Genomic DNA, 12,030 nt, shown 5'->3' with positions numbered 1-12,030 from the left:
AATGCTTGCGTAGCTGGGTTTGTTGCGGGTTGGGGGTGGAGGATTATAAACTGCTTTAAGTTATGCAAAAAAAAAATATTGTTTAGTGGTAAGTTCAAAATTCTATTATGAGAAAGGGGAAACATAATCTCTATGTAAAGTCAAGAACTTACTCTTACTATAATTGAAATTTTAACAGGCTAATCAAAGAGTTATTATTAGTCTATATCTAAGTATTAAAAAAAAGACAAACTAAAGAATACCACCATACAGAAAAGGTCTCAATAATAATAAAGCAGTTAAGATGATTGTTATACACACAGTCCCTATCTACTATCCTTTTTCCTGATATTAAGCTCATTTTTCCACTGCCACCCAGGCCCTGGAGTTCTTGGCTTCCATCTGGTTGAGGGAGGGTGGAAGGGTGTAGAGCATCCCAAGTCCTTCACTAGGAGGAGTATGATGCTAATGGCAATGATGTCTTCCTGCTTGGGATCTGCTTGGGGTGGTTTTTTGTTTGCTAACACACTTTTACACCTTGCTTTTTCTTCGTTGGTCTGCATGTTCACATTACATGCAAATTTAATGCATGAATGCTGTTTTATGGATTTTGCATACCTGTTCTTTGTTCTCTTTGTTATCCCTAAATCCAGTTTTGTCCAGCTCCTGATCTGAATTTCTTTAACTGATGATGGCTGAGCTGTTTACAGCCTTGGGGTACCCCACATAGCTAAATCAAGTTAAAACAAAGCTACAGTCAGGTCAGGACAAGTTCAGACAGACCAAGCCTGACAAGCTTCAGTCCCGTGGCCTTGCAAACTCAGTGCAAAGCCTGTGATCTGTTACTAGCAAAGGCAACACCATATTACCTGGCTGCAGGGCTACAGTCTCTAAATGCGTTGTTTTTCAAAAGTCCTACATACTGTTTAAGCCAACTTGATGACAAGCTATATGATCTTTATTCACTATGTTCATATTAAAAGGGTCCCCCTTTTCATATTGTACAGGCTGCATAAGCATAGCATGTTCTAAATGCATCATCTGCTCTCACATTTAAACAGTTCATGCTCCTTCCAAATGAGCTATAGCATGAATTACCCATTATTGAGAATATACAGCCAGAGATCCAGTTTTATAGTCATCCATTCTAGTAGGAGCTGACAGTAATGACCTTGGAATTCTCTGCACAACCTGCAGAATCAGTCTTAGCATGCAAATAAATACTGTAAATTAACAAGGTCAACTTATACTTTTCTGGCAAGGCGAAGGAAGGGAGGGAGGGATCTTAGGAAATGAGTGGCAGCATGAACACACTGAGACACAGACCAGTGAGTGGGAAGATGGCTGTGTGGCAGTTTGTTGTGGTTTAACCCTGGCAGGCAGCTAAGCCCCACACAGCTGCTCGCTCACTCCCCCCTGGTGGGGTGGGGGAGACAGTAAAAGTGAGAAAACTCGTGGGTTGAGATAAAGACAGATTAATAGGTAAAGCAAAAGCTGCATGTGCAAACAAAACGAAACAAGGAATTCATTCACTACTTTCCATCTCCAGGACAGCAGGGCTCCATCACGCCGAATGGGGACTGGGGAAGACAAACGCCATCACTCCCAACGTCCCCCCTTCCTTCTTCTTCCCCAGCTCTATCTGCTGAGCATGACGTCCTACAGTCTGGGATATCCCTTGGGTCAGTCGGGGTCGGCTGTCCCGGCTGTGTCCCCCCCAACTCCTTGTGCCCCCCCAGCCTGCTCGCTGGTGGGGTGGGGGGAGAAGCAGAAAAGCCCTTGGCTCTGGGTAAGCCCTGCTCAGCAGGAACGAAAACATCCCGGTGTTATCAGCACTGTTTTCAGCACAAATCCAAACCATAGCCCCATGCTAGCTACTATGGAAAAAATTAACTCTATCCCAGTCAAAACCAGCACATAGTTATTGGTGGATAGTTTCCCTCATTGCAATAATAGACATGCTTAAAAGCATAGACATGCATTCAAGGATGGCTGATTTCTTAATCTGGAGAATTTCTCCCTAATCTGATACTATTTCTAGTATCAGATCCCTAGACAAAGCAAAACCACCACCCAACCAAGATCACTTTGGGTCAACTAGTTATCTACCCGCTGAACTTGGACTAAAGGACTCCTCTCTCCGGCCTGCCACATTTCCCCAAGGGTAGGTAGTTGAGCACTCGAGTGCTCCAGTCAGTGTCTACTGACAAGTTGAACAATAAGATGGACTGTGAAGACCCCAGAATTCAGCCTCCAGCAGACTTTTGCACCTCTCACTATACTGAGGTTACAGGGTTTGTTTTAAAATGCACATATAAAAAAAATTGTTACCAACTCTTCCTTGATCACTTACAACAATATGATCACTACAGATTTGCAGGATCTGTTTTGGACTAGACACTGACAGATAACAAACAGCTCATTGGTAAGTGCAGTCTAACAGTCTGCATACTTGTCAGAAGATGTTACATCTTCCTCATAGCTTCCTTCATAATTGCAGAACCACAGAGTCCTAAAAGCTATATGGGAAGGACAATTAGATTATCTAAAGTCTTGCTGTTACCGTTGGGATTGGTCCCTGGCATATGATTTCTGTTCCTTTTTTTGGTCCCGTTTGTTTTTGTTCCATTTTGTCTGCTCCTTGTCTTGAACGATGTCTAGTCTAACAGACAAATAACCTGTCAGGTTAACTCTTCTGCTGCCTGTTGCCTACCTACCTTCTCTTATTTTGTTCAGACTCCTTGTTACATACCTTAGTTTCCCATGCCATGTTATTAAACTGGTAAATTATTATTCATGCAAATATTCATAAACGTGAGGCCCATCTTCTTTTATTCATTGTTCACACCAGAATGACTTTTTTGGTTGCTATTGTAATCTGCACAAGTTCACCACTCACTTAACTAACTTGCTTAAAAACTACTCATGTTTTGGTAATGTTAACTTTTTTGTTCACAGTAACAGTGAAGATCTTAATAATGATCTTTAATCTCTTTGAAGTCATACCTTCCAGACTCTTTATCATTACTATTGTTCTTTGGGTAACCTCTATTTTGTCTATATCTTTTTGATAATGAGATGCTCAGAAGTGACTGTACATTCCAGCCCTACTCTACAGAAGAACAATCTAATAGAAAGATAGTCTCCAAATTCTGGAAATACTGAATTAGCTCATCCACCTTAACGTATTACATTCCCTTATTCCATGAAGAGTTATGAAAGCCATATTCATACTGTTCACTCCAGCTGCTCAACTTAGGTGTTGTGCCCTGTGTGATGTCCACTGTCAAGGGAGCAGACTCCCTACAGTCCGGTGCCACCAGATTCTGGGTCCCCACACAAAGAGTAGAGAGAAATTTTCGTGAAAACTGAGCAAAGTACTTCTAGTGGGTGCTCTTAATGTAGAAGCACAGAATAGTTGCTTAGAGAAGGCACCTCTGGAGATCATCCAGTTCAACCCCCCCGCTCAAGCACTGTCAGCTAAAGCAAGCTGCTCATGGCCATGTCCAGCTGAGTTTTGTATATCTGCAAGGATGGAGATTCTACAACCTCTATGGGCAGCCTGTTCCAGTATTCAAACACCCTCACAATAATTTTTGTATTTTTCTCATGTTTAAACATGTCCACCTGAGCTTTTCCAAATCTATTTCAAATAGCAAACTCAGGTATAATGTGCTGCACTATATCACTTTTTCAGCATTTAGCATTGCTCCCTTCTGATATTCATTCTATCCTGAAAAAAACAACTGCCTTCACTTGTGCAATAGAATGTCTTCTTAGAAATTGGTCTTCTCATTTCAAAATCTTCCTAATGTGTCTTCTCATTAAACTGTCAACTAGCTGGAATTTGCTTCTTGGATTGGTATATGAACTTTAGAGAAATATGACCATTGCTCTTCAGTGAGACATTTCGGTATGTACTTTTGAACATGACTTGGGACCCACAAAAAAAAGAGATGCTGAGTCAAAGTACTCAAAGGAAAAACAAATTCTATCTAGGATATCACACCAGGACTGCCATAATGCTGGGGATTTATCAAACTTGTGTCCAGATGCTGGATTTTGGAGATTTTGCAGGAGGAACTGCAGCTGTCACCAGGTTTTTCAGGATCCATACTGTGAGAACAGTTGCTACAGGAGTGTTTTAGAATCAAATGAAGAATGCCTTAATGCATTCATCTTTCTTCAGGGACTGGAGAATAGTAGGTTCTTGTGACTGAAATGAAGAACTGCAGTCAGGCTACATATAGAGAAAACATTCAAATTCATGAGCACAGAAAAGAAATGTAGGAAAAGAAAAAATTTGAACTGAAACACATGAGAAGAAGCTGTCTCCCTGGCTGGAAAATGACATGAGTCAAATCCATGAGGCAGTTGAACTACTGGATAGCAAAAAGACAAAAAAAAAAAGTTTGATAGATTTTAAAGGCTTGGCATTTTATACAAATTCTTGTCATCATTGGCAGTCTCCTGCCATCAGTACAAATGCACTTGACCTTATTTCTTTAAGTCAACAAAGCACCAGAACTCACAAAGGTTAATGCAATTTCTATTCCTGAGCAAAATTTATAATGCAGTATTGTGGAGGTAGACTGACAAAGTGAAGAAGTGGTTGTGATTTTGCAGTGACTGACAAGTGGGAGAATTAAAGAATTTGACAAATTTTTGTATTATATAAATATATAGAAAAGCATTTACACTAGCTTTAGGCTATAATTGGCACACCTGAATGAGCATCTCCTTCATATCATTTTAAACCTGTAAACTCAAAACCTGATTATTCTGATTAGGAGCTATTTTACCTGTACTTTGATAGGGAATATACGGGTGTAGCAGACCACAGACAGAAATTCACCAGTTCATGGGCTCAATCTGATTTTCAGAGGAATCAATCTAAACCATAGGCTGTTTATCACCACAGTTTTGGTGTTGAGTTTGTTTTGCTTTTTTTTTAAGGGGAAGAAACTCAGAAATCAACAGAATGGGTCACAAGTGACGTGAATTATTCTAGCAGCCTATTTCTTGATTTCCCCTTTCCCAAACCCTGTCATTTCCCCAATTTCTGCAGCTTCTCATCCTTCCTTCAGCAGGTGACCAGAAAGCATCTGTCTCATCATCAATATGCAGGCATCCCCTATCTTTTAATATGTATTTCTTTCCTTATATGAGGAAAATGTCTGCATAAGGGAATCAAATTATGGGGAATCCTAGCACAGCCTGTCATAAGACTATCCATCCATCCATCCATCACGTAGAGAGGGATGCCTGTCTTGTGGCCATGGGATCAATACAACTCCAGTAGCATGCCAAGGCAGATGGATCTTGTCACCAAATTGTATGTGTTCTCCTCGTGTAAGTGAATGTAATCCCAGCACATAGTAGTAGCTGCTCACAGCTTCCTAAACTGAAAGATACCTTCCTGGTCATGCGATGGAGAAAGAATTTAAGTGTGTGGTCTTCAAGAGCCTCTGAAAAGCTTTTGTTATCTAGCCAGGTTGCCTGGTACAGAATCAATAATATCTTTAGTAACAACATTTTGAAATACCTTCCTCAAGCCACATTAAAATCATTGTTATACAGTATTTCTGTTGCTATGACACATAATAGCTGAAGTTCTTCAGAATGTTATATGCTACAATCACAATGTTTATACATTCTTTATGTCTTTCCTAGAATTGTGGGAATTTAAAGAATCCTTTCTTATGGCTTTTGATCGCTGATGTTATATCTGTTTATTAACATAACAATACTTTTCCTTACAAAGCCACTAGCTCTACTAAAGAGGCACCTTTCATAGTTATTAAAATAATCAGTGGCAATAATACTCTCAAGAAAAACAGGAAAGGATATTATTATTTATAGTAGTGCTTTAAGCACTCCTATTGAACCTCCTTTTTGCAGTAGTTCCATGCAAAGATCTTTATTTTGAAGGGCTGCTGTTTCTCCCAACTTTCAGATTGTCAGACTACACTGAGATTTTTCTTCTTTGTGCTTGCCTGAATCGGCTTAGCACTGTCTTTCTCTATCTCTGGATTGGTTTTTTGGATTTTTCTCTTCTGGCTTCAAAAACACATTATTCTTCACATTCCTTGACAACATCCCTACAAGCCACGAGCCCATATTTGTAGGCACCTTACAAATCACACAGAGCTTTCCAAAATTAACATACACTCTAGGTGGCTTTAACAGAAAGAGTCTGTTTTTCTCCCCACTTTATACATAGGGAACTGGGACAAAGAGGCAGTAAAACCTGAGTATAATCTTAAAAGGCATTTAGACATCTCTATCCATTTAAAATAATTTTTGTGCTTAAGGAAAGGAGTACAAACTCCTTGATCAAGTAACACAAGGTTAGTGTTAAACCAGATTTTATCAATCATTCCACAACCTATTCTTTAGCTATAGATCCTGAGCTATTGACATTACCAGGGTCCACAAAGGCCAGCAGACTGGTAATAGGGTCAAACTAAAACTTATTTCAACAACCACTGGCTTGGAAACACCCTCACACAAAAATATCTCCCCCGATCTGTACAGATTCCTAGTGTCATCCAGCGGTCTAGAGATCGCCTGTAGGTTGTCTGTACCATCCCAGTAAAATGAAGCAGTTAGAAATCCACTTAAAAAAATATAACTAACTGTCATCTGTAGCTGTTACACATCTCTGGAATAACACAAGGAACCAGACCATGCTAGTAGTCCTGGTCCTTAACACTCAGAACATCAAAAGCCAAATTTTCTTTGGCTGTTAGTTTTCTTACAGGCTTTTCACATCAATTGTTTCTTATGTTATCTGCAAAGGGCTAATTCCTCAGGCTCTGTCTCAGTTGTTACAGACTTGGAAACCTATCTAGTCTTGAAAATTCTCACATGTAATTATTTTGCATGGTCTAGTACTTCTTCCTAAGGAAATATTTATGAATATTTAAGCAAGTTTGCAGTCATCATTTCCCAGCCCTGTGGAAACTCTTCTCCCTGCATTCTTGTTCAGGCTAGTCAAGGTGTTTCAGAAAGGTCGACTATGCTTTTATTGGCCCAAAACCCAAATGGGGATGCTTCTGAAATTATTTTGATCCCAATAAAGGAAAAGTTGAGGAGTCAGAGGTCACATGTGGACAGTGCTGACGAAAACACAGAACGAATATTATGGCTGTATCATTTCATGGAAATAGAGACAAGCCCAAACTAACTAATGAAATTATTGTTCTGTGACTCAAGGAAAAAAAAAAAAAATCAAACCAATTTTTTGTCAAATGCTGGATGAAATTCCAAAAGGAATGCCAGGGATTCAGAAGATTTAGAGAATCTGAAATTCTATAAACATTAGCAAATACTCCAAAGTTTCCAAATGGTTCAGTGCATAAGCAATACATTGATTGCCTGTATGGGTTCAAAATCACTGCTTTGTAATAGATCCTGCTCAAGAGAGCCGATAAAATCTGTCAATTAATCTGATTAATTAGCCCTTCTCTTTTGTTGGCCAACGATTACTGAACATATTTTTATTTCTTATTTCATTAGGTCAAACTGTTCTTCACAAATAGCTCCCTGGCTCTACACTTCATTTACTCTGGGCAAAATTGATAGTTCTCCAGCACAAGATCTGACCACCAGTCAAACTCCAGTAAAGCCAGGAGTCTTGTGCTGTACAGCTGGTCATTCAAATCACACAGGGTTTTTTTCTGGCTTTTTTCTGCTCCACACCATTTGGTTATAATTTTCAGCAAAGGATAACAAGTGTAAGATATTCCATTTTCATCAATGCCCAAGTTCATATACAAACATGAATATACACAGCAACAGCAGCTATTCACCAAACGGATAAACAAGAACACATTTACAATCATGTTTGTGAGTAGTGGGAGGAAAAATACTCAGTAAACATAACTAAAACCACAATTCAAATTAATGATACATATCACTATCAAGTATTCACACGTCCTTTATTAAAATAATCTGGAAGAATACTAATTACTAATGAGTTATTTAAGACCACATGCATGCACCCTATAAATCCTCCAATAAAAAAATGACATTATATTTTGCCCACAATTAATAGTCATTCCCTTTTTAATATACCTCATAATTTTTGAAAGTCTGGAGTAGCACTATTAATAAAATATCCTGACTATTTTAATATCATTAATAAAACATACAAAGGATTTATTAATAAGATTTTTGAGAGTCCACACACATCCATTAAGAGTCACCAATGACAATGTATGATTGTATTACATTCTGTTCGGCTCTAATAGATAATCTCTTTTTCAAGTAACCTGTATTTCAGATATTTCAATTGAAATTTCAATAGAATGAATTATTTACCTGATATTTGAAATTACATGGCAGTTAGCAATATACTAGCAATTACTGGGTCTGTGAAATATCATGGCTGATACTTAATGGTGACCAAGTGTTTCTAATTCTCTTTATGTGTTATTTCTTTCTATTATTTTCCAATAAAGTTAACCTGCCATCACATGTGTAATGGAGCTAGGCCCATTTCTATTACCCAGATGGAGCTAGGAGGACCTCAAAACTTTATCCTCAACTCTCTGTTAACTAAAATGCTTTCCCAGGGCAGTCAGGAACAAGTTCAAAGCCATGAGGCATTAGGTCACTGACAGCTATTTTGAATATATTTTGAAGAATATTGAGTAAACACATGTGCTTCCCAGTACTGAAAAGGGTCATTAACTAAGACTTAGATGCAATGTTATTCTAACATCATTTGCCAGAAGCACTTTGCAGCACTTTATAGCGAGAGAAGGGGAAAATACAAACCAAAAATGTCTCTCCTGAATAATACTTACAGCTAAATTTGGGACACAGTCTGGCATGTGCGTTGTAAAGATGCTAAGGCATTCCAAAAGTCTCATTAACCACAAAGGCTTTTATATTCACATTGGCCATGGAAAAATCCCTATTAAGATTTCCTTCAGCTCAGAGCTTCACCTGCCACAGAGGGCATAAAATCAATATTTCTTTCCAGGAAGTGATCTCAAGACAAAGACAGTTCATCCATAGGCAGTACCTCATGGAGATTTCTACAACTGCATTATAAACTTAAGAAAGATCTTTACTTACAGTCCATTCTCCTCTACAATCTCTACATAAAATCCTGACTTGGAGTCACAAGTTTGATCATATAATCCAACCCAGACCTGAACTCTGCTGTAATCTCAGTTTGTAAACTATCCACTTTGAAATAAGGAGGTAAGCAAAAATCACTGAATACAGATAGGTCTCTAGTTCCTTCTCACAGTTCCTCTTTAAAAGTGAGAAATGTTGAGATACCTGAGGAAGAAAGGATCCTACCATTGCTCATCATAACAAACCGTTGGGCATGCATCTATGTTCACACCCGCAGATACCCATAGACACTCTGGAGAAGGCAGGTACCATGTAGATATTGTAAGGTAGGAGCAGCTTTCCTGTGGGAATGTTTGCCCAAGGAGAAAGCAAGCCTAAATGTTAAGACCTTACAATGGATCCCATTGTTAATTATACAATATAGACATGACTTTGGCAAAGTAAGGTCTAATGGCCTGTGTCACCCCTGACTGCAAAGGACATTCTTCTCTGGGGATATTATTCCAAGTCTACTTTGCTTTTTTCCCCATGTACATTCTATTGAGATTGAAGGCATTTTGCTAATCCATTGTTCCAACAATTATTGATACTTCCCTCCTCCCACATCACAAAATTAAAAACTCGTCATATAGGTCCCCAAAACCCAACATTTAATTAAAAGAGGTAATCAATTCAATACAGCTATTTTTACTGTTTAATGCATCCTAACACATGTAATGGAGAAACTCAACTACAAATAAACAATTATCCACCACAAACAAGTAAGGAAAAATGGTACATACATTCATTTTGTTTCTTGTAGCAGGATGACTGAACTGTTATGTTATGGGAGATTTGTTTTACTTTCTACTGATTATAGGATGTGTCACTGTAATACAGATGACACACTTAGCTGGCCAGCTTTATAAATTGGCAAAATAGAGTGAGATGGTTGAACAAGCCTGAAGTATGCAAATAGATGCCAATATTTTATCTGGATGGATTTCTGTCAGCTAATGAATTGACCTAAGCATAGATAAAACATAAAACCAGAGAAGTTTAGATACTCAGAATTCTTCATGATAAAGATAAGGAGGTATTTTTAAAACATTGATGATTCCAACTCAAGGAAGTTTAATTGCAACATTGAGTTTAATATGTTAGCAGAAAAATGTTCAACAAATCCTACAGGAGAAAGGTGATCAATACCTCATTCTGGCAATTAAGTCACAGTGTTACTGACTTTTGCCAAAAATCGGTCACCTGTAATGAGAAAAAAATATGTAAAATGTATGTTTACAGAGCCAGAATCTAGATAGTGTGAATGAATAGGTATGAATGAACAACTATAAACAAAACAGATTGCAACATACTGAACTGATCTGAGACACCTCTTACGGGAAGTTCTTGAGGAAAGTTCACTGGATCTGTCTCATCTCCTGGATCTGCTCATAGAAAGTCAAGATTTTTCCTTCCAGTGAATTCAGGCAGCTCTTGTTGCAGCAATTTGAAAAGTCCCTTCATTCCTAGCCTGCCTGCACACATGCTATCCCAACAGGAGTTAAAACCACAACTTCATCTACTACCTCTGGAAATTATGTTTCACAGGGCCTATGCTGGGACTGGGTCTGGCAATAAACTACACGATCGGACCATCTTCTCCAGTGAGCAATTTGTTCCCTCTTATTGCACCATCTGGCATATCCATAGGGGTTGCCTCTGCTATAAGTTTACCATATCCTCTGCCAATGACAGATTAGAGATCTCAGTGTATGAGCTCCTTTCTTTCTTCAACAGCTGCTTAGAGGGCCCAGAACCCTCCTTTTCAGGTTGAACTTAGCTGAAGATCCTACAAACTCTTGCCTCCAAAACATTTGGGGTGAAGAACTGGCTTCATTTTACAAAATGTCCCTGCCAAACAGATGAAGATAATGCTAACACAGAAATATCAGCACAGCACAATGCATGCAGGACCTTCTATGCATGCCATGCCTCAGAGCTCTATGGATCAGCTAGAAAGTAGAATGAATTTAAATCACAGACATAGGAAAAGGGTCTCTGATTTGCTCCTATTCTGAAGACACTGCAATTCCAACCTTGGTTTCTATGCTCTACTTTCTCTTTATGAAAGAAGGACTTCACCCAAAGCCCACAAAAGCCAACATAAAATTTTCTGTTGCTGTAAATGGACTTTGCATAAGACTCTAAGCAAAAAACACATCCCCGATCAAACCTCTCTGAGCACTACAAAGAGCAATTAGAATGCAGATAACACATTGCTGTTTCTAATTGTTCATTATCAAAGCATTATAGATATGACTGGGTTTTTTCCTCCTTCTCTGCTGATGTTGCTACATCAGTCAAATGTCCCTATAGCTAATTATGCAGACATATTTCAATCTGATTAAAACTCACATCAGTGTAATTGAAAAACATCAGTGGTAATGTTCTGGAGGGAGACAATGTTCCATGTATTTTTAATAGCTGTAGGTGGGCCTTTCTTTTACTGCAGTTACCTCGTATTTCCCATAATAAGGTCCTGCTTGCAGGCAATTCTGACCTTGCTGTACTGTAACTGCTAGGGCTGAGTTGTTTGTTATATGCCAGGTGGCTACCTGAGTCTCTATTTCTGGAAGTGAGACAAGCGTCCGGGTGGGAAATTATATGAGATTCTGTGATGCAAAAATTAATTTTAAAACACATACATGCAGCACTGAATTGAGGTTGTACTTGCAAATGTAATTCTGACTTTGAAATGAGTGGCTTTGAGCTCTTTTAATGTAGCTCTGTGTGTATGAGTGTGTAATTTCCCACATAGTCACTAGCCTCTCTCATTCCTTCATTTTCTTGCCCTTTAGATGTGGGAATAGACAGCCTTTGCCACCCACGGTTCTCTTATCTTGTTCTGCAGAAGCAAAGATCTCAAGGGCACACAGTCCTCCGCTTGAACGCTGCCCTGTGTAGCTGTTTCTAATGGAA

The sequence above is a fragment of the Aquila chrysaetos genome, chromosome 19 (assembly GCF_900496995.4).
Source record: "Aquila chrysaetos chrysaetos chromosome 19, bAquChr1.4, whole genome shotgun sequence".
In the NCBI taxonomy this organism is placed as follows: Eukaryota; Metazoa; Chordata; class Aves; order Accipitriformes; family Accipitridae; genus Aquila; species Aquila chrysaetos.
Note: the sequence above shows the minus strand (reverse complement) of the source record.